The following is a 25,685-nucleotide window of genomic DNA, read 5'->3' on the forward strand; positions in this document are numbered from 1 at the left end:
TCTGCCGGGCAGCTTTCCATCCACTCTTCCCCAAGCCTGTAGCGTTGCTTCGGGTTGTTGTAACCAAAGTGCAGGACCCGTCCCTTGGCCTTATTAAACCTCATGCAGTTGGCCTTGGCCCATCAATCCAGCGTGTCCAGATTCCTCTGTAGAGCCTTCCTACCCTCAAGCAGATCAACACTCCCACCTAGTTTGGTGTCGTCTGCAAACTTACTGAGGGTGCACTCAATCCCCTCATCCAGATCATCAATCAAGATGTTAAACAAAACCAGCCCCAAAACTGAGCCCTGAGGGACACCACTGGTGACTGGCTGCCAAGAGGATTTCACCCCATTAATCACAACTCTCTGGGCACGGCCATCCAGCCAGTTTTTAACCCAGCGAAGAGTACACTTGTCTATGCCAGGTTTCGCCAGCTTCTCCAGGAGAATGCTGTGGGGGACAGTGTCAAAGGCCTTTCCAAAGTCCAGATAGACAACGTCTACAGCCTTCCCCACATCCAGAAGGCGGGTCACGTGGTCATAGAAAGAGATCAGGTTGGTTAAGCAGGACCTCCCTTTCCTAAACCCATACTGGAAACCTTAGGAAATGTTTAGCATCTTAGTGCTCTTTTTGTTGGATTATCCCAGTTCATGGGATATAACTTGGCTGTTAACAGCGTGTTGATTCACCAGGTGTGTGTTCATCCACTGGTGCTTGAATCGTAGAATCACAGAATGGTTAGAGTTGGAAAGGACCTTAAAGATCATCTAGTTTCATCCCCCTGCCATGGGCAGGGACACCTTCCACTAGACGGGGTTGCTCAAAGCCCCATCCAACCTGGTCTTGAACACCTCCAGGGATGGGGCATCCACAACTTCTCTGAGCAACCTGTTCCAGTCCCTCACCACCCTCACAATAAAGAATTTCTTCCTAATATCTAATCTAAATCTACATTCTTTCAGCCTTTTCTTCTCCAGGCTGAAGAACCCCAACTCTCTCATCCTGGCCTCATAGGAGAGGTGCTCCAGGCCTCTGATCATCTTTATGGCCCTCCTCTGGACCCATTCCAACATGTCCATGTCCTTCTTGTGTTGGGGGTCCCAGAGCTGGACGCAGTACTCCAGGTTGAGTCTCACCAGAATGGAGTGGAAGGGCAGAATCACCTCCCTGACCCTTGCTGGCCATGCTGCTTTTGATGCAGCCCAGGATGTGGTTGGCTTTCTGGGCTGCGAGCACACATTGACGGCTCATGTTGAGCTGCTTATCCACCAACACCCCCAAGTCCTTCTCTTTAGGGCTGCTCTCAATCCAAATACATCCTCACTACAGCCAACCTGAAAGCATCACTGTTGCAGCATTGAAAAAAATCTGTTGTTGAAAAGATGTCCTGGCCTGCTTGACCTCTTCCATGTTTGTGATGGACATGGGTCCATTGCTTGTTAGCTGCAGGGAACCTTGCTGGTTCTCAGCCTGCAAAGAAGCTCCTTTCCCGACCTAGAAATCCAGCCCTGACATTTGCCATTCACCATGCATAGTCTGATGAGGCATACTAAAAACTACACAGAACTTTAATCCCTTTTTAAGTACTCTAACTCCTTGCCAGCCCTGCACTCAGTATGAGGGACACAGCTCTTGGCAGTGGTGGATTTGGGCAGCTGTTCTGCCTGGAGGTCTAGGGCAAAGTGCTATTTTATGAACTCCTTTGGTTTTGGCTAGTGGCAGTGCATGCTCTGTGAGTTTTAATTTTGCTCAGCCTCCGCGACGTGTTGAACCTGGTGTCGCTCCATGTTGGACGTATTTTATCTTCTCCAGCTGAGGAAGAACGGGCTGAGTGAAGTGGTTGGAGGTGCTGAGGGAGATGCTCCAAAATGGACATGCAGCTGAAGCCACCACCCACAGTTGGACACCCAGGCATCTGCTCATTGCCTGCATGAGCCAGGAAGGAGTGTCCATCCCTTATGCTTTCTTTAAGAAAGAGACAGTTGTTGTCTCTCTAACTTTCCACCTGCATAACACAACTTGGCTACTGCTGCCTCGTGGTTGGACACAACACAAATTTATGTAGAGGAGGAAAGAACCCAACTCCTGTGGGAGGTCTAAAGCTGCGGATTTTTCTCTTTCTGAAGAAATTTCTGGTTTGCAGGCCTCTAACCATTGTCCTCTCTTCCTTGTGTGCTCAGTAGAGATGTCTGGGCAATAGCCTTGTTTTTCTTGGCTCTTTCCCCAAAGTAATTCATGGGCCTCTAGGGTGTCTGGGAAGAAGTTGGAAACTGTAATCTTAAGTTTCAGTGCCCAAAAGCTGGAGAAATGCTGTTGTTTTGGGACTGGTGTGATTACATGCGAGCATGCTCTGGTGCATCTGTAGTACTGCTGTGGCTGTTGCCTGTGTGGTCCAACCTCATCATCCGTGCGTGCTTGTGGGGGTGCCCATCTTTAATGTCCATCATCTCACATAGGTTTAATCTGCATTTTGCTCTTCCTGTTGAGTTGGAGTATGGTGGTTTGCTGACCCATTACATGTGGGAGCCCCCATAGCAGGGCTGTTTTGGGATATTGGATGATTGTTCATGGTTGGGCATTGCTCTGGCTGTTAGTAGGATGAGATGCAGAGTGCTGTGTGAGGTGGCAGCCCACAGCTTTGGTGTTTTCTCCTACTGGAGACTTATTTGAGACCTTTCTGAAGGACTTTGGGTCTTTGGCAAGCTAAGGGCTTGCTGCTATAGCTGTGCCATGCAGCTGTACTCTTAGCTGTAGAGAACAGCTGTTGATAGGTCATCTCTTGAAATATTCACATTTAATAGCAAATAAAGGCATGGACGAGCTCTGAAATGCTATGGAGAACCTAAAGAGTGGAAATAGAGTGATAATATAGCTAAAAATTTTTGCCTTTTATTCTTATTGAACTATCTGTCTTTTCTATGTTGACTGGTGTGCTTGCTTGGACTGCTGACATTCATCTTTCTTGACTGTCAAATTCAAGGTAGTCGAAATGTTAATGCTGACTATGGTCACAATGCAAAGAATGATCTTCCAGTAAAAACACATATAGAAGCTGTCTTATGAATCTGCTTAGGTTTGAAGAACAAATCTGTACATGATGCTGTTCATGTTTGCTTGTGATATGCTATGAAGTCCCACCCCACCAGGCTATAGAAGCTGGTTCGTGTTGTCTTGTGCAGCTTCTGTAGATGGAGGAGACAACTTCAGAGGATACTTCTCTTTCTTGGTTCATGGAACTGAGCTCCCATTGGGATCGAGGGTTTTTTAGTGGCCATATGTGGTGTGTGGGAAGAACAGCCTGATTTCCTACTACATTTCCAGTTTAAGCTAATCAGCATCCCCTCGTTTGGACTTGCCAAAAGCTATAGCCCTCTCTGAGATATCCCTCAACAGTTTGGAACATGGAGATGTCCTTTATTGTTGTCCTGGTGTCAGCTGGGATAGAGTAAATTTTCTTTCTAGTAGCTGTTGTGTTTTGGATTTAGTATGAGAATAATGTTGATAACACATATTGTTTTAGTTGCTGCTAAGTGATGCTTATATTAAGTCAAGGACTTTTTCAGCTTCCTGTAGAAGCTGAGAGGGACCGTAGACAGGACAAGCTGGCCAAAGGGAATATTCCATACCATAGACGTCATGCTCAGTATATAAATGGGGCTTGGCCGGGGAGGAATCCGTGATCGCTGCTCAGGATGGGCTGGGCAACTGATCATCAGGTGGTGAGAGCAACTTGTGTAATATCATTTTATTTTGTATATTCCTTTACCATTATTATTATTATTATTTTATTATTATTATTATTGTCTTCCATTGCTATTCTATTAAACTGTCTTTATCTCAACCCATGAATTTTTGGGGTTTTCCTCCCACTCCTTTTCTTCCTCTTCTCCCTACCCTACTTGGGGGGGAGTGAGCAAGCGGCTGCATGGTCTTCGTTGCTGACTGGGGTTAAACCACGACAATTGTCCTTTATTTCCAGGCCGTAACTGTATAGGATCTAAGCTATAATCACAATTCCTTGAAGTTTTAAGCACCTGTCTCAGTCTTCTTGACCTACTGTGTGTGCTTTCACGTCTGCCTCTAAGGGTGTTCCCTGCTGAATTGGGGCTCTGCGGTGCTTCAAGATTTTCTGGTCTCCTTTCAAAACACCTTCTCCTCTCCTTCTCCCTTACCTTCCATTTATATGACCTTAATGCTGTTTCTTTTTTGGTGGCTTTCCTGAGACCTTGGACTGTCCTTTATTCTTCTTTCAAGTCCAACTCACTCTGGGTAAGGCAGAGCTGGAGGCAAAGTTGCTGTCACTGTCTGAATTTTGTCCTTTGTATCTAGGACACATTTGTAAATGGTGACATTTTGCTGGCTCCATGCTCTATGGCGAGCTGTCCTGCCTGCAGGATTGCCCATGCAGACTCAGCAACATCTACCTAGACCTGTGCTGGCATCTTTTCCCTGTTAAAAGCAGTTTGGGAATCGCTATGTGGTCTGTAGGGCAAGGAGAAAAGTCTCAATAAGGAGACATGGATGGCAGAGATTCCTGTACCAGTGGTGAATGTAGAGCGTCGAGAAGGGACAAAACCCCAACCAATGTCTTGGAGTTCTCTAGAGTAGTTTTTCTATTAGTGCATCTGGTGGGGCTGAATGAAATATTTTTGGTTATTTAAGTGATTGTCCATCTTGGTGACATCTGACATAGGAAGGGAAACAGAGGCCTGACTTAAAATAATACAATCATAGAATCACAGAATGGTTCGGGTTGGAAGGGACCTTAAAGATCATCTGGTTCCAACCCTCCTGCCCTGTCCAGGGACACCTCCCACCAGACCAGGTTGCTCAAAGCCCCATCATGCCCGGCCTTGAACACCTCCAGGGATGGGGCAGCCACAACTTCTCTGGGCAACCTGTTCCAGTGCCTCACCACCCTCACAGTAAAGAATTTCTTCCTAATATCCAATCTAAATCTACCCTCCTTCAGTTTGAAACAGTTACTCCTTGTCCTGTCATTACACTGATGAAGAGTCCCTCCCCATCCTTCCTGTAGGCCCCCTTCAGGTACTGGAAGGCTGCTATAAGGTCTCCCCGGAGCCTTCTCTTCTCCAGGCTGAACAGTCCCAACTCTCTCAGCCTGTCCTCATAGCATAGGTGCTCCAGCCCTTTGATTATCTTCGTGGCCCTCTGCTGGACCTGTTCCAACAGGTCCATGCCCTCTTCTTTGAGGGCTAACACCTGGAGTGGAACATTTTCTGTCCCACATGGTGTTTTGTATTTTTTAATTATTGCATTATGGATGGGCTGAAGGACAAATGGGTCAATGGATACTGCGTGCTCCCAAGTCAGCAGCGAACTTGGAATAGTTCGCTACATTTGGCTATCTAATTGTGGAATTAAATTCTTCCAGTCCTAAGACCCACACGTGTCTCTTCAGTTGAGTGATGCTCTGACTCGGTTCCTTCTATCACAGAGAAAGACACAGCCTATGAAACTGTCCCACTTGCTCTGGATGGAGCCTGAGCGTGTCTGAATATTGCTCTCCCACCCAGGGAAAGCGTGTCAGGTTCATGGTGGCACATTTGATGTGTACATGCGCCATTGAGCATCTGACCTCTGCTGCTCTTCTGCAGAAATATTTTGTCAGGATTTTTTTTTTTTCCTCCTTTGTATTCAATGAACAATGTGCGAACTTCAGAAGCATTTGATCGATAAGTTTTACCTCTGAAATGGAGCTTTTGTGTATGAACAAACCTGTGTCGGGATAGTTGGAAGGAAAACTCATAATACCACCAAAGTTTTTAAAATGATGAACCTGCTGTCCTCCTTTCACCCCAGTTTCTCAGGTGTGACAAGCTTGAAAGCTAGAAACCTCTCCCTGCCTGCACAGGAGACATGACACAGCGAATATATTTTTGGAAAATGAAGAACAAATGGTATGTTACTGAAGGGAAAATACTATTGATGCTATATTACTGAAGGAAATCCCACTGTTGCTTTTTTTTTCCCCCCAGAAGCTGCACAATTTACTGCACTGTTAATGTGCTGAAAGAAAACAGTAATAAATTAGTCTCTGGGGCCAATCATACTTGTACTACAGAAATGCTCATATTTATGAGAGTGGTCAAACATGCAATAGTGTCCATAGATGTATGGCGGTGTTTACAATAGACCATAGTGCTATATGATTTATCACACTGCACTACATAGCAGGCTATAATGTGCATTGTAATTAGTGTAATGTACCTTGTAATAGCTGTGAAATAAATTCTGCACTGAAGCTTTCAGCCCCAAAACACAAGACCTAATGCGGATTCCATGAAGACAGAAGGGAAAACCAAAATCATCTGACATCATAAAGGCCTTCAGGTGAAGCCTGAAGTACATGCCTGTGTAACCCATAGGTTTCGAGTTTGTGGGCAAAATGTCTGTAACCTTTACATCAGGCACCCCTTTCCTTCCATGACACAGAGCTTTTCTCTGGCCCATGGGCTTATCCTTTCTCTGCCAACCTAGGTAGTACTGGGAAGTGCTTATTGATTATGTAGCCCACCCCGCATCTTCGCACCCTCTTGGTGTGGCTTTTTTTTAGCACTTGGTAGTTTTGGAGAGAGGATGACGGAAGATCACATTTTGAAGCTCTAGGAGCATCTTCTAGTTCCTTATCTTTTGCAGCTAGTATTTAAGTGTACTGAAAAACATCATTTTCAGGAGGGAGAGGTTCTCCACCTGGGCTTCTAGAACATCTTCTGGTGTGTTGCACCTGGAATACTGTGCTCAGTTTTGGGCCCCTCACTACAAGAAAGACATTGAGGTGATGGAGAGAGTCCAGAGAAGGGTGAAGGGTCTAGAGAACAAGTCTTATGAGGAGAGGGAGCTGGGGTTGTTTAGCCTGGAGAAAAGGAGGCTGAGGGGAGACCTTGTCGCTTTCTACAACTACCTGAAAGGAGGGTGTAGAGGGGTGGGGGTTGATCTCTTCTCCCAAGTAACAGGTGATAGGACAAGGGGAAATGGCCTCAAGTCACGCCAGGGGAGGTTTAGATTGTCTCTGAGGAAAAATTTCTTCACCAAAAGAGTTATTAAGCATTGGAACAGGCTGCCCAGGGAAGTGGTTGAGTCACCATCCCTGGAGGTATTTAAACGATGTGTAGACGTGGTGTTGAGGGACATGGTTTAGTGGTGGTTTTGTCAGTGTTAGGTTAATGGTTGGACTTGATAATCTCAAGGCTCTTTTCTAACCTAAATAATTCTATGATTCTGTGATTCTATGATGCAGCCAAAATCAGCATTTTGGGTTTTTTTTTCACTCTCGGAAGTCCCGTAGGACTGTCAAGTACTGATGTTCCCAGTTCATAGACAAGGGAACTGGCTCCCAAAGGGCTTTCACTTTTCTTCCCATCTGTGGTCCCCTCTGAGTCCGTGAGGATGAAATTTCCTGGTTGACGTAAGATGGAATTTTTTTCATTGCTTTGCTATCTCTCTATCTACTATAAAGACATGTTTTATTTTTTTATTTTTATAAGGAGCCTTTGTTATTCAGATCTTTATTAGGACCGCGTTTCCTTTTGGGGGATAGCGCTGTGTTGGTTTTTTTTCTTTTCCTTCTCTCACTATCTGGCATTCACTCCATAGATCACAAGTATTTGATTTGGTATGGAAGAGTCAAACCAAAGCAAATTTATTTTGTCCGTCAAACTTCCTCTTTGTAATATTCTTCTCTATGTAAAAGATGACACAAAATCAATCTCCCGGTTAGCTTTGCCATTCTGCTTGCGGCAGCTTTTGCTCAATGATCATTATTTTTTGTTTGGTTGCATTTTATTCTTTAATGTGTTTTCAAATACATCATCAAGTAACAATACTTGCGAAGGAGGAGATCCTCCTTCCATTTGAAGTGCAGACATGAATTCATATGGCCTTTTTCTAACCTTTTGTGGTCATGTCGTACTGCATTTTTTTAGACAGGGACACCAGGGGAAGGAGTTGAGGTGACAGTCAAGAATGACGAACAAGGATATTATATTGCAGAATGGGAGGTGACTTCTATGCTCTTTTTTCAAGCTATAAATTTGTGAAAGCTGCTTCCAAATATCCTTTAGTTTGTGCTCCAATTCTGTTAACTTTTCTTTCCCATCCCGCCGCTCTTCTTTTGCCTTTGCAGATTCTCTGTCGTCTTTGTGATGGACTGTGAAAGCAGATGCATGGTCATAAGTGAAGTGAACTGAAACATGAATTCTTAAAACTATTGTTCCACTGCTGTAGTTCATTTTTTCCTGCATGCTTTAATTCAATACAAGTTCTTCCATACTATCATTTTAAATTTTTATAGACTTTTTGAGAGCCTTTGTATTTGTAGAGTTTCTGATTCAGGGAAAAAAAAAAAATAGAAAAAAGAAGTGTGGGTATCACTGATATTCTAGTCTCTTTGAATATATTTTGTAGTCAAGACTTTGCATAACCTTCTCATATTCCCCCACATAATAAGCAGTAAATGTTAACTACATGGTTTGAGTTATTGATCTCTAAAGACTGGGAAATGTGATTTTTGTTGAGAGTATATTGGAAAATTGACTGATGGCAAAGGGTGATGAAGAGGACTCGGAGCCAAAGTGAGCCCCACCAGCAAGAAGACACAGAGGCCGGTGATTTAACCCCTGCTTGGTTTCCTGGAAGGTCATTCTTCTCATAAAAATCCAAAACAGTGAATTTTAAGCCCAAAGTCATTGAAGGACCTAGATAGGAATCTGAATGTGGATCAGTAGAGTTGTTGTTGTGCCAGAGAAGGTCAACCACATCCCATGTTAATAAAAATGTAGCCAGCAGGTCCAAGGAAATGTTCCTTCCCCTCTGTTTGACACTTGTGAGACTGTGTTTGGACATAGTGTCCAGTTTTGGGCTTCCCAGTAAACCAAAGACATTGGTATGCTGAAGCACCTACAGAGGAGGCCACCAAGTTGTCTGGGAGTTGGAGCCCAGGAAATATGAGAAAGGTTGGTAAGAACAAGGTTTCTCTGGAGGGGAGATGGCAGAGGGGAGACATTATTTTTGTCTGCAGCTCACCATGACTATTTTTGAAGACTGGAACAGGGACCTGGAGAGGTCGTGAGATCTCCATCTTGGAGATACTCAAAAGTCAACTGGATAAGACCTGAGCAACTGTAACTAAAGCTGCTTTGAGGAGGAGAATAGACATAGAGACTTCCAGAAGTTGCTTCCAACCTAAATTATTCTGTGACTCTATCTTATTTTAGGTGGGAATGCCAGTGTGTTCCTACCCCATGGAGAGAATCTGCAGAGATTTATCCAGTGTTCAGTAGGAAACTGCTGTTCTCCAGAACTCCTCTGATGGTAACTGTGAAATTATCCTTCTTTCAGCTCTCCCCTTAAGCTATTGAAGAGATTTATTTCTTGATCAGCTTTTTGCAGACTGGGAATTTCAGTCTCTAAGTAGGATTGCAGGCTGGGTAGAAATGTGGCTGTTGGGGTGATGAGACAGCAGTCAGAAAATGGGTTATCAAGACAAAAGAGTTGTCTTCTATAGAGTGATCTGGGAACTGATGATGTGCAGTAGTGGTCATCCTCTTGCTCCAAGACTTTTGTAATCAAATTATATTTAGCACTGTCTTCAGATGTGTCCCATTGATCTTTTTTGGCAAGTGCTTGTTGCATTTGAATTTGTAGGTCTGAAAAGCTTCTCGTGGTGTTTTGTTTTGCTTTGTCTTAACATGAAGGACAATACCAGTTTCTGTAAAATGGCAAGCCAAAATCTTATGAGTTATCAGCTATTCAAGACATCTCGGCTCTTGTGGAGATTAACTGCTGTCCTAAAAGTGTTACAACTCACTTCTGAAGTTGGAAACCACAAGATTTTCTTAAGGTTTCTCCCTTCTCCAGCAATGATTAGTTATCGCTGCTGTAACCAAATGAATTGAGTGACCTGATGTAAATCCAAACATGTGGAGACCTTTGCTCATCTTTAGTCATTTTCCATCCGATGCCATGGTAGAATAAATTATTGCTGTTGTTATAAAAGCTACAATTCATCTTCCTGCAACCAAGCCTCATAGCCAAATTTATTTTTTCTTTCCTTGAGATATAATAGTATTTTTTTTTTTTATATCTACCAATAGAAATGAAATTTAGAGTATTTGTGGTGGTACTGTAGCCATACAGTTGCTGTTCATTGCAATCTGATTGCAGTGGTTTCTATTCAAAATGACCCAAAACATGATAAATTTGTGTATACTTCCTTCTGCTCTTGAATATGTGATTTTTTTTTTTTTAATTTTTTTTTTTTAAGCAGACAGTCCTCCTTTCCTTTCTTCATATCGCTTCACTTGATGCATTGGCAAGAGCTGGAATGAACACACAGGTATTTTGTCCTGATGAGATATTTGGCAGGTCTTTATTAGCTTTTTCAGTGTCATTCTCCAGATGCGAGCTGAGGATCAGAAGTTGGGTTATTTTAGGGGACTCATAAGACAAAATATAAGCTGCTTCAGTTCCCTTTCTTCCTCTGTGTATGCACAGGCTACATTGTGGAAGCCGCTGGAATTATATCTCTTAACAATATAGCCTTTCATCTTTTTCAAACTGTAATATATATATAATCCGACTGGTTGGTTTATTACATTTTTGTAGCTGTCAAATTTTTCCAAAGATTAGACTGGGAGGAAAAATGCCTTCAGAGTGAGATCTAGGAAGGTGTGAAATAGTCTCTGAGGAGAGGCAATGGAAGAGCCACAGCCTGAGTTATTGCAAAACAAACAGTCCAGAGGATGGCAAAAGTACCCCCCTGAGGGCACTGATGTCTGGACAACCTGGCTGGGATGAATTAGCTTGTGCGGGGGGTCATCTTCTCCAGATGCGGGTGGTCGCAGGATGGATAGGTCCTGCTGGGAGGAGAATTGGCTGTTGCCAACGTGTCTGTTGGATTGAAAACAGCTTTGAGATGTCTTTCCTATAAAACAGCTTAAGCCTCTATGTGCATGCATAAAGGGGATGCATTCCCATTTATTGATGGGTTCTAAATAGTTAATTACTGATATTTCCTTGCTTGTTTAAAGGATTTAATTGTACTTTCTCCAGGGAGACCTTATTGCAGCTTTTCAGTTCTTAAAGGGGGCTTATAAGAAAGATGGGGACAGAGTTTTGAGAAGGACCTGTTGCAATAATCGTTTTAACCTAAAAGAGGGATGATTCAGACAAGATAGAAGGAGGAATTTTTTTACTCTGAGGGTGGTGAGACACTGGCCCAGGTTGGCCAGAGAAACGGTGGATGCCCCATCCCTGGAAACATTCCAAGTTAGGTTGGACGGGGGCTCTGAGACACCTGATCTAGTTGAAGATATCCCTGCCCATGGCAGGGGGGTTGGACAGATGACCTTGAGAGGTCCCTTCCAACCCAAACCATTCTATGATTGTATGATTTACCATATTATTCCCTAGTGCTTCGGTGTGGTTTTAACCCGTTTCTCCAGTCATTTCTGAGACAGAGTTGGCCTAAAGTCTGGCATGGGTAGCACATCCTCACCCCTGCCAGACAAATGAGTTGGTGGGCAGGCGAGTTGGCCAACATTTATTCTCTTTCCTGATAGCACAGCCTGGATGAGCATCAATGAGTGCTCTGATAACCTGTTGCTACAAGTCTGCTAATCACTCAACTATTTCTAAATATAGTTTTCTTTATGCTGAAGGACAGTTCACTTTGAGGTAAGCTGAGCCCCTGAGGATATTTCTGGGTACTTATTTTCTCATTTGTGTGTGTTTGAATAGGACTTCTACAACAATTTAAGGGTGGTCTTATGAGTACTGGCTCAGGCCAAAATGGATGGACCAAACACTAATTGGTGCAATATAGTTGTTGGAAGCCATAGTTGATGGTTATTTTTCACACTTTCAAGACTTTCCTGATGGACACACTACCTTTAACTCTGTTTTTGTGCCATCTGTGTGGGCACACTCAGGTTCTGCTTACCAAAGCCCTCTTCCTGCAAAGATTTACTTTTTCCATTTCAAGGAAAGAATGTCTTTTCATAGATGATAGGAATGTGGGGAATAAATGCTGCAGCAGCAGATTTGAAAGCTTGTCTCTATAAATGGTAAGGGCAAATTCGGCATTTTTAAAAAAAAAATATAAAAATTAATGTACATCTTGGTGGAGGCTTGAGCTTCATTTGTGTGGTTGTAGGAATACAAGGAAGAAGCTGTGTCATTTCTGAAGAACTCAACAGCCCAGCTTTGCTTTTCCCCAGCAAAACTAAATATATTGTACAGTGTCTGAGACCTCACTTTCTCTACGCCAGAGAATTTTCACTTCTTTATACATTGCTCCACTTTACTGCAGAGGGCTTCCTTTGAATCACACAAGACCTGATTAATCCTTTATTCCCATATAGATGTGAATCCTGGATGGATTAACTCATCACCATATTTTAAGCTAATAAATTGAGCTGCATGCAGGTTATCGCATGGGGTTCTTCCAGAGACAATCCTTACCACGTAAAAAGGTTAATTTTGCTTTTTGTGATTATTAAAGATCTGGGGCACCATTTGCAAGAGTATGTTCCGAATGCTTTTTAAAACCGTATCTTCCGAAAAGAGCTGTCTAGCTCTCTGTATTATTTGATCTCTTATCTGTTACCTTCACTGCAGAAAGTGCATTTCTGCATTTCAGTGATAACCTTATTCCTATATATCTGAAGCAGTATTGCTTTAGGTTTCTGTAGTGCCTTTCATTGTAGCATCTCCAGCAGCTTTGCAAGTGCGCCGGAAAGTAGGTCAGTGTTGTTCTCGTTTATAATATAGAAGCTGAGTCTTTAGGTTTCTCTGTAACCAATTTTTTTTGTTGTTTGCAAGTGGCTCTGGCTGCGGACAAGTTGCTGATTTCTCAGCTTCATTTTGTAGTTAGGAACCTCCCCCTCCTTCCCCCTGTGCAATTGCAAACCACTTCTGAGATGTTTGAGGAGAGGCCTGCTGTCATATCAGCTGGCACCTAACTTCCACGTTGGGGTTTTTGTTGTTGTTGTTGTTGTTGTTGTTGTTGTTGTTCTCTACAAAATCCCTTCATCTGTGTCTCCAGGAATGCTCGGCACTGCGCAGCGTGGGAAGTAGAATGTGAAAAATTATCTCAAATGCAGCAATTAAACTTGACCTTTCCTTGTGTTTGGTTTTCTTCACATTTTATAGTTATTTTTTAAGTTCTTAGAGTTTCCCAGGGGAAGCCGATCCATCAGTTGGAGGCAAAGGAGCAGCCTTGCAGGAGGCCCTGTATCCATCCCCATTATAACTCATGCTCTTGTCGAATTCAGTGCCTTTACCAAAATGCTCCAAAAAATCATTTTGCATGGTTTACCCAGAAGCTGTCTGCTTCCATTGAGTTCACATCTTAAAGTGCCCTTATCCTTTTTGAGTGTTTTGCCATTAAATTCAGATGACCTCCCACCTCTCCACACATTCCCTGCCTATCAGCCCTCCTCTTTCCCTTGCGTATTGCAAAGGTGTTCAGCAGAAGTTGTCTTTCCCTGGAGATCACTGGTAAAATATTGGAAAACAAACTGTTTATGGTAGATATCATCTACATCATCTAGAAGGATCAGTATTCTTGAATTTCTCTTGAATCTGTGCAGATACTCGACCCCTTACAGACTGTTGGGTGTTTTAGAATGATAATGGACGTGTATAAAGAGGCTTCAGTTTATTGAAAGGTGGGGTCTGTGGTGCACTCTGCACCGATCTCTTGGAAGAAGAACTGGAAAACAACATTTAGCCCCTGGTTAGGCAAAGCACGTGGCATTTTGAGGAGTAATTTTTAATGGTCCTTCAACCAGCAGATACGGTAAGAAAGACTTCTATGAAATTTATAGCAGTTTAGACATGGTAGAGTTGATGGGGGTCATCGTATTCCGTTTTACTTTTGTAGAACATGTTGGGTGTCTACAAGAGCCATCCACAAGAGCATCTATTCCTGCAGCTCTACTCTTCATCCACCCTTTTTCCACCTGCTGTATGCTACTAACCAGCCAGTTACCCTCCAAAGGAAGGGGAAGAGTGTTTCTAAGGGTCCCATGTCTGTATGGTAAGAGATTTGTTAGATGAAAATGCCCAGATGAATTTAGGATGTGGATCATGCAAACAGCAGACCCATTTCATGCTGTCTCTGAAATGCCTGACTCTGAATTTAGCAACCAGAGAGGATTTACAAGATTGAATAAGACTGGTCTCCCAGGACTAGGGAGGTGATTATCCCCCTGTACTTGGCACTGGTGTATTACTGTCACCCTCATCTGGCTTTTCTAGTTCCACTTCAAACAAAGTAGAGAAAGAAGTTTAAACCCAGTCCCCTGTGAGATTTCACAGAAGGACACCAAAGCTAGTGAAGGGTCTAGAGCTCAAGTCTTGAGAGGAACAGCTGAGGGAACTGGACTTGTTCATCCTGGAGAAAAGGAGGCTGAGGGGAGACCTTATCGCTCTCTACAGCTACCTGAAAGGAGGTTGTAGCGAGGTGGGGGTCAGTCTCTTCTCCCAAGTGACAAGTGATAGGACAAGAGAAAACAGACAACAGAAAAAAGTTGTGCCAGGGCAGGTTTACATTGGATATTAGGGAGAATTTTTTCAATAAAGGGTTTGTCAAGCACTGGAACAGGCTGCCCAGGGAAGTGGTTGAGTCACCGTCCCTGGATGTATTTAAAAGATGTGTAGACGTGGTGTTGAGGGACATGGTTTAGTGTTGGACTTGGCACTGCTAGGTTAATGGTTGGACTCAGTGATCTCAGGGCTCTCTTCCAACATAAATGATTTTATGATTCTCTGGTTGGACTTTATATGTGTTCTACAGGGGCTACATGGAAGCCCTTTGGACTTCTAGATGCCTTTAAAAATTCATCTTTTAGATTGCAGGGCAGAAAGACTTGGTGTCATAGTGTCCTCAGAAAAAGAGAAAGTAGTCTATAGGGTTCAGGCTGAAAAACACTGAGCTGAAGTAATTTGAAATGAAGTGGAAAGCATCTACTGCTCTCAGTAAATTTTGGTATAGGCCCCTGTTGCCTGTAAATAACTGTATACCACTGCTTGCAGCTAGGTTGGAAAGTTGGGCTCCAAACGCGTTCCTGAGCAGCAATCTGCTTTATTTTCTGGCCAAAAGATATCAACGTCTATTCCATTTTTGGTCCATTTCTGCTGCTTCTAGAAGCAGTGATGATGTGTTGATTCCCGGAACATGCACTTACTGCCGATTGCAAAGGCGTGACATCTACCGGTGCATCAAAATGTCCCTGTTAAGCATTAAAATGTGCTTTGTTTGGATGTGCGTATTCAAATGGGTCTTCTCCCCTTTTCCCCTAAGATCAAAAAGCTTCAGGGAATTACGAAGTTGTAAACAACTACAACTCCGTTCATAAATTGAATGGTACATAACTAAATCCTGAGAAATTTGCTTTTCTCTGCCACAGAGTTGTAGTTGCTTTTGGAGTGGGACATAACAGTAGTGTAAATTAATAAGTTTGCTACTTACATCGAAACTGTTTGGACCGATAATGCATGAAAATAAAAAGTAGAAGCATTAGGCTCTTTTGAGATATTTACTACCCCTGGTTCTGTCCCTCATTTGTGTGGAGTTACTGTCTTGGACATGAATAGTTGTCCAAAGTGGTAGATCTCGGCAACAAGTCTAATAAGGGTGTTTAATGAACATAATATCATATGTGGGAAGGTCAGCAGTGCTGCACTGGAAAGAATACAGATCATGCTGTTTCAAAGGGCTGCAAGCTAGGTTGCAAACTACAAGTCAGATTTATTTCTTTGAAAATAATTATCATCCTCGCAGGCGAGAGAAGGTGCCTGCAGAGAGTTCTGTCCATGGCTGTTCTAAAGACTCTGCACTCCTTATAAATAGCGTAATTCCATGCCGAACAGCTATTGCTCTTAGGTAATTCAAAAGTTGATTTTAATTTTTTTTTGGCCTTTTTTATTTTTTTTTAAATCAATTAGTGGAATAAAAATGTCACTGCTATATATAGGCTGTAAAAACTCAATGCAAGTTTTCGACAGGATGTTCTTCTGAGAGAGCACAGCTAAGGACGGAGCCGCTGAAGGAGGTGGATGGATGCTGAGCTGCCTGTTGGAAATAGCCAAATTCAGCCTTTGATTATTATTTTTCAGCATATTACGTCATCGCTGCCCAAACTTCAGTTCTTCTGTCCTTTGTGCGCTGTAGATTGTCACTCAATTTAAATAGCGTCTTCTTTATGCTTGGGGAAAGAGGGAGGTTGAGAGATTCCCATTTGAGTTTCCTCAGATATGTGGGGTTTTTCAGAGCATGAATGCTCAGCCCAGAGATGTCTGTCAAGACGGAAGTGTTTTTGGTGGCTGAGTATATAATGCTTTTGTTATAATATCTTTGTTTTTTTAATTCGTATTGCAAAAGGCTTGTTCCTCCTGTTAAACACAAAGCTTTTTGGCAGCACAGCTGCCTTCATGTGACAGCATGCAGATAAGCTCAAGGGCAGGTAGTGAAGGTTTTCTGCAAGCAGATACTGCTCTCAGCTCCTCAAAATGTTCTCATCCTGCAAGTCATTCACGGGTTTTTCTCCCTCTACCCATGAAACATAAACCCCAGCTTTTCCTTGACCCTGGTATTTTCCCATATAGAATCATAGAATCGTTAGAGTTAGAAAGGACCTTAAAGATCATCTGGTTCCAACCCCCCAGCCACGGGCAGGGACACCTCCCACCAGACCAGGCTGCTCAAAGCCTCATCCAGCCTGGCCTTGAACACTTCCAGGGATGGGGCAGCCACAGCTTCCCTGGGCAACCTGGGCCAGTGTCTCACCACCCTCACAGTAAAGAATTTCTTTCTAATATCTAATCTAAATCTCCCCTCTTCCAGTTTGAAGCCATTACCCCTCATCCTATCACTCCACTTCCTGATCAAAAGTACCTCTCCATCTTTCCTGTAGGCCCCCTTTAGGTATTGAAAGGGGCTATAAGGTATCTCTGGAGCCTTCTCTTCTCCAGGCTGAAAAAACCCCAACTCTCTCAACCTGTCCTCGTAGCAGAGGTGCTCCAGCCCTGTGAGCGGCTTTGTGTCCGTCCTCTGGACCTGCTCCAACAGGTCCATGTCCTTCTTATGCTGGGGGCACCAGAGCTGCACACAGTGCTCCAGGTGGGGTCTCACTAGAGCAGAGTGAAAGGGTAGAATCCCCTCCCTCGCCCTGCTGGCCACGTGGCTTTTGATGCAGCCCAGGATGTGGGTGGCTTTCTGGGCTGCAAGTGCACGTTGCCGGCTCGTGTTGAGCTTCTCATCCACCAACACCCCCAAATCCTTCTCCTCAGGGCTGCTTTCAATCCAGCCTGTATTTGTGCTTGGGATTGCCCTGCTGCATGTGCAGGACCTTGCACTTGGCCTGGTTGAACTTCATGAGGTTTGCACAGACCCACCTCTCCAGCCTGTCCAGGCCCCTCTGGATGGCATCCCGCCCCTCCAGTGTGTTGACCATTCCACACAGCTTGGTGTTGTCAGCAAACTCTCCGAGGGTGCACTTAGTCCCACAGTCCATGTCACCATAAAGGATGTTAAACAGCACCGATCCCAGTACCGAACCCTGAGGAACGCCACTCGTCACATGTGGCCACTTGGACGTTAGATATGAGTATTCACATCCCTCCTCCTAATTGCACAGCACTTTGAACATCTGTGTGGCTTGTAAAATCTTACTTGCATGCCTATAGAGAGGCCATTGTTGGTTTGTCTTGCTAGTTGTTGCCTTAAGAAGCAAACCTGGACAGGTGTGGTACATGCTTGCGCCTTGCTAGGGGATTTGGAAAAGGAATAGGATGATGCTGTCATTGATCAATTAGGAGTAGCCTGTCTGTAATTGCAAACTTTATATTGGGAATGGGTTATTCCTGGATGAGGTGATTGGGGGAGGAATACTTATATAGAGAACGCAGAGAGAAGATCCAGTGATTGCATGGAAACCCGTGATAATACGGATTCAGATGGTTGGTCCCAAACAAGCTGGAGATTGAGGCTTGGATGTTGAAGTGTTGGAGCAGTGAAAGGTAAACAATGCTTTGCTGGGCACACCAAGGTGGAGGCCAGTTTCTGTGTTCGCTTGAATAGTTGGTATGGTTTTTTTTTATTGTTTTAGTTTGGTTTTGGGCTTTTTGAGCACTCTTCCTCGTATCCTCTTGTGTTTGCTGGGAAGTATTGCTGCTGTGGGAAGCTGCAGATGTGAGTTCACGTTGAACGCTTAAGCTTCGTTTGTACTGAAAATGCAGTTGTGGGTCCGCGTGCGTTCACATGGTTATGGGGGAGAATTTATTTGCTTCTTGAAAAAGAGATGATTTCTGCTGAGGAAGTCAAACTTCCATTACCAAACCAGTAATGGATCGGTTTCCTTGCCACTGGTTCATCTTGGAGATGCAGCTCTCGAACCTTTCACCTCCTACCCCACCATCCCTTTGACCTAGTCTTTTTTCTGCTTATTTTATATCTAAAAGTAGATAAGTAGAAAAAAAATCTTGGAAACAAGTAAAACAGTTTGCTGGGAAATTGCCAGCTGTTACCCACAGCATGCAGGATTAAAGTGCATCTGGCTTTTAGTCCCTCTCTGGTCTGGAAAACAATTCATTTTATCCCAAAGCAGATACCCAAAATACGGTGTTTGACTCCATCAAAGATTGCAAACAATAGAACAGAGCAAGAAAGCCAAGATTTAAACTACCTGGTGTTATTCACCTTCCACTGTCTTAGTCATAGGCTAATGTATGTATATATTTTGTGTTGTGTGATGAGCGAGAGGGGTTATTCTGTGGAATAGTTCCTTGTTAGAAGAACAAAAATCTATATGAAGGGAACGTGCTAATACTGTTTCCATGTGGGATGTCTTTATGGTTGTCCCACCCCCACCAGGACACACATGGTGTGGTGGTGTGCAGAGCCCCAGCCAAACAACAAAAACACTTATTTTTGTCAAAGCAGGGTTTATCCATTCTTTACAGGATAAAGAATTTTCTGTTCTGATTTCGGAAGTTTCTATTGCATCAGCATCATTGTTACCTGAGAGGTGAAATCCAAGTGGGATTCAACTTAAGAAAAGAAGAAAAAAAAAAGGAGGAAATACAGTTTTCAGTTTGTATATTTAAGTGGTGGAACTGATGTCTTGGTGGGGAGGTTGTCATAACTCCAGAGCACCTATTGCAAGTCAAAACCTTTCTGATGCATATTGATGCCAGGGACTGTAGAATTCCTTGTGATGCATGTAAATAAACGTGGTTATAAATGGGCTTTTTCATGAGAATTGAAAAAAAAGGGCATGACAAAAGGTTTAGTTATTTTGTGGTTTCACCACTGATGCTTCGCGTCTCTGCATCCCCAACCACTGTTTGGGGAGATGTTTGCAGTGTGAGTATGGTGGGTTGTGTATACGGTGCTCCGCAACTACCCTCCTACCAGGAGGGCTCCCAGGTTGCTGTGCTGGAGCGTTGCCTCTGTGTCCCACCAGGCCCGTGTTGGTGGAAAGTTTCTTCATTATCCCAGTTTGACAAAATGCTAGATTGCTCCTGGGTTTAAGGGATGCAATGTGCTTCCTCTGGCTGCAGGATGGCCTTTTAAAAGCCAAATACCCACATGAAAGCTTCTCAAATCCTACTGCATCAAAGGTTTGTTAGATCTTTTTCATCCCTCTATGGGTCCCTGTTTATTATGGAATATCTCCTGCTTTTTGGAGGTTTGGGTTTTTTCCTCACCAGTCTTCCCCACTGCCATATGCTACAGCTGATCTGGATTGTGCAAACTGCTCTTCGGCTGAAAGAGCACCAGATGAGAAGCTTTGCAGCCAGGTCATTGTCCTTAGCCAGCTGGATAGGGTCCAGCATTGGACTTTGGGAAGTCATTTACTTCATCTCCCAGGCACACCTTTTCCATAACAATGCTGGCCCAAACGTCACTGAGACTGACCATGCCTCCCATGTGTGCCATGGCTTTTTAGCCAGGTGGTGCTTCTGGACTCAGCTTTTCTCTGGGGGAGCTCACCGCTTGATTTCCTCTACCTGTGGACAATTTTATAACCATCAGGTTGTGATGGTACCACTGATGGTCTCACCTGGTGGAGCTGTGGAACGGTTCTTGGGGTAAATCACACCCAGGGAAAAGTGTTTTGAGATGAAGTTTCAAGGTAAGAAGATCCATCTGGAAAAATGTGCCTTGTACTCTTGTTGAGCTGTCTTTGCAATGCCTGTGTCTGGTGGTTCCCATGTGCAATATTGTTTCCCCAGAGGCACCATGTGTCTCATCTTTCTGTGCCAACTTCTGAACATGTTGGGAGGTGACACATCATCTTGATGTCTGCAAGGCAGTTAGCACAGAGCTGCCTGAGCCCACCTTGCAGGACCTACTTAAAACTATAATTTAGACACCAGCAAGATGATGGTGATTGCTGGAGAACTGTGTAAACCCATAAGATTTTATTGCTCAAGTCAAAATAGAGAGAGGTAGTAAGGGTGGTTGGCTGGGTGGAGTTGATTAATTCATAATTTATGGCTTGTTTGCTCTTTTCCCAAGTGTGAATTAGCAGGATTTTTCTTTAAACCCTATATGAACTTGGTTATCCTCAATTGCTTCCTCTAAAAATTTCTCCGAGCTCGTATCATGATAGATTATTCGCGAGCGGTTTGCTGCCAGTAGCAGATATCTGAAAATGGAAACATTTTGCCTGAAAATTCAAGTGATGCTGTACACTTGTGTTGCCTGGCTGGACAGATATGAATTACAGTTCTAGATTGCTCTTGACCTTGTGGTATGATGTGCCTCACTGTTTACTGAACCTGGATGCTGTTATGAATGATCCTGCCAGTAAATGAGTTTGGGAGAGTGTGGCAGAAGGCGGGGTGGCAGAAGGGCTTCCTGGGCAAGGCAACAGCCCCAGGGGTATTTGCAGTGATTGCTCAGAAGTTTTGTCCTTGCCTTGCTCTTGTCATTGGTTTGTTTGTGGGTGTATTTTTATTTTGCTCAAAATTCATTGAAGGCTTTGCTGGAGAGCCCCTTCAGCCATAACCTTTAAAACTGCCATCTGAAGTGCAGGGGTAGTCAGAAAAGTGACTCTCTAGAAGTGACACAGTGGCAGGCGGTTGAGGATTTTATCCCTCTTCATTCTCCCACAGTGCCTTGTTCGTGCAAGAAAAATATGAATTCAATTTCCATTTCTCCTCCCTTTCTAAAATGTCAGTGCTCCACATCCACCCTGAGATCTTGGCAATTCTGACGAAGTTCACGGCAAAGCAGGCTCCTGTCTCCATTGTGGCACTCACTTTTGCTCCGCCAACAGGAGCAAGTGCTGTTTTTTGTAGAAAAAAGAAAAAAGTTAATGTCTGTGACTCAGAGGAAGTGGATGCATTTGGTAAATGGCGTTTTACACAGACTGGCTTTTGTTGCAGGAACCCACCTGCAGCGGTGTCCGCAGGTGGCCAGCAGTGGAGGCAGATGTAGCACCAGCAGCCGAACAACCCTATGTATGTCCTGCATAACTCACCTTTGCAGAAAAAAAGCACACCTTGCTGTGCTCACCAATTAGAATCATAGAATCGTTGTGGTTGGAAGAGGCCTTTAAGATCATTGAGTACAACTGTTAACCAGCACTGCCAAGTTACCACTAAACCATGTCCCTCAGCACGATGTTTACCCATCTTTTAAATACCTCCAGGGATGGTGATTCAACCACTTCCCTGGGCAACCTGTTCCAATGCTTGACAACCCTTTTGGTGAAGAAGTTTTTCCTCAGAGACAATCTAAACCTCCCCTGGCACAACTTGAGGCTGTTTCCTCTTGTCCTGTCACCTGTTACTTGGGAGAAGAGACTGACCCCCACCTCTCTACACCCTCCTTTCAGATAGTTGTAGAGAGCGAGAAGGTCTCCCCTCAGCCTTCTTTTCTCAAGGCTAAACACCCCCAGCTCCCTCAGCCGCTCCTCATAAGGCTTGTTCTCCAGAGCCCTCACCAGCTTTTCTTTCTACTGAAAGCTCTGCTGTGTTTTATCTGCATTGTGCTTGGCCAGGGGGACTAAAGTAGCTTCTCTCCATTGTCCACTTGGTGTAAGCCATGATGCATGGGACAGGCAGCTCCTGCCCCTGATGAGTTCCCTGAGGTGCTGGAGGCTGGCGCTGTGCTGGTGAAGCACGCAGGACTAGCAGGATTTATTCAAGGCAGGCGTGTGCTGCTGAGTACCTGATCTTTCTGGCTTATCCCTTGCAGCTCTTAGGTGTTAATTGCATGACGCCTCCCTCCCCCTTCTGTTTCCTTCCCTGCTCCTTCCACCCTTCCTCAATGTTTAATATATGCAAATTGTGCTGCAAAGAATTAAAAAAAAAAAAATCCCTAAAGTGATGGAGACAGGAGGGGAATCCCATTGCTCTTTGCATCATTCCTACCCTTTTTTGGGGAAACAATGGAAAATCTCCTTGCGGTTAACATGTCGTTAGCTGTGAAATAGGAGTTTGTAAATGCAGCCAATGAATGGGATAGGAAAAGAGCTGGGATGTTCCCTTGCTCTGCTTGAGCATCCCAGGTGAGCAAGGATAAGGGTGAGTGGGGAGCAGAGGGTCTGCTTGGTATGAAGTTCCCCAAATATGTTTGTGTATTTGCACACATTTTATTTATTGAATTTTATATATAGGATATATATTTCATCGTAGAATCATAGAATGGTTTGGGTTGGAAGGGACCTTAAAAATCATCTAGTTCCAACCTCCCACTAGACCAGGTTGCTCAAAGCCCCATCCAGCCTGGCCTCCAGGGATGGGGCATACACAACTTCTCTCGGCTTATTGTTCTTCTATATATATTTTATATATATATTATATTTGCACACATTTATTTACTTACTCATTTTTATTCCCTTCCCTGTCAATTTAAATCTACTTGCACGTTGGTGACTCTTGGTCCTTCTCTGCAGCGTGCTCTTCTGGGCATCTCTGTGTGAGGTGATGCACGTTGCGATGGGAGGGTAATTAGTGCCAAAAGCAATCACAGATGATTGCTCAGTGCAGCCTGACTGGTTGAGAAATACAACCTTGCCTTATATTTGGTGGCTTGTTTGTTGACATTCGTTCTTCTTTGTATATTTTGTTTGTTTTGGTTTTTTTTCTTATATGCAGAGCAAAATAAGGGCAGAGAAGCGCGGCTCCTCTGAACGTGAACAAATCCCAAGAAGTTTCCCAGAAGCAAGAAATATCGGCATTTGCCAGCACCTGCCATCACTTGAGAATGCTCCATAGGCAACAGCGCCATTCGCTTTGTTGCTTCTGTCTCATCAGCAGGTTTTTAATTAATGTGGAAAAGGTCCTAGATAAAGTTTTTTTCTTCTTTTTTTTCTTTCTTCTTTCCCCCCCCTCCCCCCCCCCCCACTCCCCATCTGTCAGTATAGAACTAGTGAAAGCTTCAGGCCATGAAAAATGCCCTGAAGATTGGGATGGCAGCCAGGCCAAGGACAGGAGCTGCCTCTCTAATTACTTCTTTTCCATCTTCATTTCTTTCCCTGTTGGTCCAGCACCTTTAAGAAACGCCTGCTGCAGTGTGTTGATTTTTAACTCTGAATAATCTTTAATAATCCCTGTCATTTTATATTTACACGACACTTTTTATCTGGCAGTGTTCTGTAATTCACCCATCACATACAGAAACAGCAATTCTTTTGGGAAGAAACAGCATACCAAAAGCTGGATTTTCTTTTTAATTGAGGTTTCTAACCTTAATTACAGCAGACTGTTGGTCCAGCAAACTTTTTGCTTGTGGAGGAAATCCATCAACAGCATTTTCACCTCTCTGAAAGACATAAAAATGAAACCCTGGACATCTCGTTCTTGTTTGCTAATGCAGAGAAATGGCAATTTCGGGATATGAATTATGTAAAAGGAATGTGGTGGTTTGTGGGAGAATCGAGCCAGCTCAGTGCGCTGAAGCAGGCTGAAAGTTCACCCAGAAAGAAGCACCTCTTGCCATGAACGAACTAAGAAAAATGCGTTTGGATGTTATTTTTAATAACAGATATGGTATTTTGGAGCTTCTGGATGACTGTGTGGGAATCCAAGGCGTAAATCCTCCAGAGAGGCTGTAAAATGGAGCTATTCGCTAATAAAAGGTAGTATGAGAGGTGTTCTTCCATTCTGAAGTTCTGGAGAGGTTCTTATGGATGTGAAATAGGGAGATTTGGGTTTTTCCAATGACTCTGTACACCCATTACTCCATCTTCCCAGAAAAATATACCTTTTTTTTCTGAGCAACTATGCAATAATACGTATAAATGAGGAATTTGTTGAGTATGGCTAAAAATTGTGATTTTCACAGGGGCAGAGAGGAAAGAAGGACAGTACAGTGACAACCTGTGGAGGCTGGAAGGTTATATTGTTGGTTTTTTTCCTTTTTTTTGTTTTGTTTCTTTCTCCCATTTCATTTTCACCCATCCTTGTCTCTGCTTCCTCGAGGATGTAGTTTGGGTTCAGTTTGCTGCTTGGGAAATTACTGGCATCTCTGAGCAACTTTAGTGAGCAGCAATGCGGGAGTGCCGCTGCTCAGCACGCATTAAATATAACAGCAACCTGAGACTCTGACGAGTTAGCTACTGCTTGTCTGGAGCATTGTGATTTGAGTCAGTGCCTTGCTACAGATTTAAAATGCTCACTTTAGCTGCGCACTTACCTTCCACCATGGTCTCTTGGGGTTTGTTGAGCATTAAAGGACGGTAATGCTTAATTATTTGAACTTCTGCAAATGAATTGAGTTTTGCATGAAATGCCATTGCACACAGGGTGTTGGTTGGCGGCATCGTCATGAAACGTGTTTACATTAAATCCCGTTTTCCTTCTTCTGCTCCCTAATGTGGTTATCCGCTCTCAGGTGGGCAGTGCTGTTGCATGGACGAGGCTGGGCATGGTGGAGATGTGGACAATGTCTGCAGGGCAAAGGCGGAAAGTGGATAAATGCCCTCAGGGAAATTTTATCCTGATTCTATTTTCTTTTTCCCTTTCTCTTCCCTTCTTCTTTTCCTCCACGGGAAGCCAAATGTAGATGAAGAGGGATGTGCATGTAGAGGGTGTTGGTCTAAGGGAGGTGGGATGGAGCCATGCATTGCACTTTTGGCCCCAGGTCTGCACTGTCTTGCTCTTCGGCATATTGGCACAGCAGGGAGCTAACGATGCAGCCCACGGTGATGCTTCACTAGCTTTGCTGTCCTCTTTCAGACTGGAAAACACAATCTTGTATGGGGTATCTCTCTGGCCAGCAACAGTATGTGAACATCTGGAGCTTCATCCTCGCTGCTCCATGAGCAGCTCTCTGCATTTTTATATTATTTTTGGTTCCCTTCTTCCCCAATCCCTTACCTCCAGTCATCTTCACTGATGATAAAAATGAATTACTGCTTAAAATTTAAAGATCTGTTTTCCACATTTCAGTGGTGCGTGGGAGCTAAATGCAGTGAGGAAGAGGAAGTGGGGAATTCTGCTTTTGAGAAGGAATTTGGTAGGACTGGTGTTAATGGATGGATCACCCGATAGGGATGTTAAAACCACTGGCACTAACTTAGCAAAGAGTGAGCTGATAATAAGTGTGGAAGGTACCCCTGTGTCAGAGAAGTCAGAACTTTCAGTGGAGTTTGAGCTGAAAATCGCAAGACCTTGATTGTTATGGGTTGGGTTTTTCAGCCTTCCCCTAGTGCTCTTTCCCA

At 43.8% G+C, this 25,685-nt stretch overlaps 1 protein-coding gene across 6 annotated transcripts in view; it reads left to right on the forward strand.

Annotated features, from left to right (window-relative positions):
• The window catches only part of TSNARE1 (t-SNARE domain containing 1), a 511,576-nt gene that overhangs the window by 61,143 nt on the left and 424,748 nt on the right, over positions 1–25,685 (forward strand). The window contains exons 1-2 of one of the 6 annotated variants that reach the window (XM_054191277.1): positions 10,317–10,339; positions 23,119–23,302. The exons of 4 other annotated variants lie outside the window; for them this stretch is intronic. The gene's annotated coding sequence lies outside the window, so the exon portion shown is untranslated. Of the gene's footprint in view, positions 1–10,316; positions 10,340–23,118; positions 23,303–25,685 lie in introns of those variants that run through there. One more of the 6 variants, XM_054191276.1, reaches the window with a different exon arrangement.

The sequence above is a fragment of the Rissa tridactyla genome, chromosome 2 (genome assembly GCF_028500815.1).
Source record: "Rissa tridactyla isolate bRisTri1 chromosome 2, bRisTri1.patW.cur.20221130, whole genome shotgun sequence".
Classification (NCBI taxonomy): domain Eukaryota; kingdom Metazoa; phylum Chordata; class Aves; order Charadriiformes; family Laridae; genus Rissa; species Rissa tridactyla.